We start from the raw sequence: 2,196 nt of genomic DNA, 5'->3' as shown, positions 1-2,196 counted from the left end.
CGGCTGTGAAGATCGAGAACGATGGGGATGAATGGCGTGACGTCGGTGATGGTGTCGCTGAAGGAGAGAGAGGAGGGAATAGTCAGGGTGGTGGTGGAGGAGGTGGACGGATTGGTTTGGGTGCCGGCGGCGGGCTGGGATGGGTTGCCGGGGCCAGTCATGGTTAGGGAAGTTCAGGAGGGGATCGGGAGATAATCTGATACCATGAAAACTGATTGAGATCTTTCCTTAATTCATTCAGAGTACAAGACAGAGTACATATAGGAGGGCCACACCCAACGTAACCGAGTACGTGCGCCCAGTCGTGCGCAGATCGTGGGGAGACTCGGTGACCGAGTCTCCTGTCTAACAATATGCCACACTCTGAAACGAGGGTGTCACATGTGTTCAATCGCCAGGCAGATTGCTCAAATCGACTCAAGCTCGTGCAAAAATCATCTCTGCCGGCGCCGGCTTGTCCCCAGGACGATTACTTGATTGTGCGGTGCACCATCACAGTCATGAAGGAACTGCCGGATGCGGCAACCACGGTGCCCGTGCCGACCTCCAACTTGCACCAGCACCTTGGTGAGCTGCTGCGGGGCGGGACCGGCGGCGACGTCACGTTATTCGTCCGTGGTGAGTCCTTCCTTGCTCACAAGCTCATTCTCGCCGCAAGGTCCCCTGTCCTGATGGCCGAGTTCTTCGGGCACATGAGGGAGGCAAGCTCTCAACACGTCGTGGTCGAGGACATGGAGCCGGCAGCATTCAAGGCCATGTTGCACTTCATCTACACCGACACCGTGCCTGAACTTGATCAAGAGCTGGAAGCCACGGCGCCGATGGCCCAGCATCTTCTTGCGGCTGCTGACATGTATGGGCTGGACAGGCTCAAAGTCCTCTGTGAGGGCAAGCTCTCCGGTGGCATCACGGTCGACACGGCGGCGACAACTCTGGCGTTGGCTGAGTAGCACAACTGCTCGCACCTCAAGGCCAAGTGTCTTGAGTTCATCATCAGTACTCCTGCAATCTTTGATGCTGTGGTGGCGACGGAGGGGTATAGGCATCTGGAGGCAAGTTGCCCTTCAACGCTTACTAGCATTCTCCTCTCTGTGCGCGGGAGAAGGTACTGAAGGCAAGCTGCCCTTCAGCGCTTACGCATTCTCCTCTCTGTGCGTGGGACAAGGTACTTGAGACAAGCTATAGGTGCTGAAGTTCAACGAGTCTATGCATTTTGTTACTTCCTTTTGATGCTTGATTTACTAGAACTTCATTATGATGACGTGTAGAACTTAATATGCATGTCTGTCGCCTGATGATGGCATTTATCCTACTTCCATGTACGTTCTGACCAACTACTGCACGGCTGCATTTTCTCCTTTAGTTGGTGGATTTTGGTACATGCTAAATGCTTGTTTTGTGAAAAATCATCTCTTGCCAGGCTTGTTTTGTTATCCCCCTGCATATTCCCCTGTTGGTTTTGCATACAAGACTGCAGCTGCTTGTTTAGTTCTTTTGGAACTGGACAAGACTTGGTGAGAATGGTTTCATCATGCGTCGTAGTAACAGGTTTTTGATTGTTCAAACTGCGGTAGTGTATAATTGGACTTGAAGACTATCGACTTCGACTGACCAGAGTTAAAAAAATGATTGATGACCGATCTATTCTAAATGCAGCCACAGTTCTACATGGTTCCGTTCGTATTTGGATCCCGCCTTGTATTAGGTCGAAGACAAATATGTTCTGTGAAAATCTTGCTAAATTCATGTTGGCAATTTTGTTTCCCAAAAATCCGTTATTTCTGCTTGTATATTCAGAGGTATAAAGTGTTTTTCAAGAATAAGCAGAATCACTGCATGCTTATTCAGCAAGTAGCTAGGTGGATTCTGGATCTCATTGGCGGGTTGACAAGGATTGCCCTTTCTTTCTTTCTTTTTGCGGGGAGACAAGGATTGCCCTGGCGAACCATCCATTTATTAATAGATTGTAACCATTAGATCTTCATCAATAAATAATAGAAAATTAAGCCAAGAGATAGTGATACATTCAATTTAAAATAGAAGTTGCTTATTGAAAAGCACAAAACGATAGGAAAAGAGGAGCACCAAATACAAGAGAAAAATTGGTCATCAATCTGGCTGACCATATATTTGTTAGCATACCACATCTGATAAATCTTTGTTTTCATGCCTAAACAATTCATAACTAATAAGAAT

The 2,196-nt window shown here is 47.9% G+C and overlaps 1 pseudogene; it reads left to right on the top strand.

Moving 5' to 3' along the window:
• Positions 1–21: 21 nt before the first annotated feature.
• LOC119345756 lies at positions 22–1,940 on the top strand (annotated as a pseudogene).
• Positions 1,941–2,196: the final 256 nt, after the last annotated feature.

Source organism: Triticum dicoccoides, unplaced genomic scaffold, assembly GCF_002162155.2.
Source record: "Triticum dicoccoides isolate Atlit2015 ecotype Zavitan unplaced genomic scaffold, WEW_v2.0 scaffold27895, whole genome shotgun sequence".
Classification (NCBI taxonomy): domain Eukaryota; kingdom Viridiplantae; phylum Streptophyta; class Magnoliopsida; order Poales; family Poaceae; genus Triticum; species Triticum dicoccoides.
Note: the sequence above shows the minus strand (reverse complement) of the source record. Positions and strands in the feature narration are given on the sequence as shown.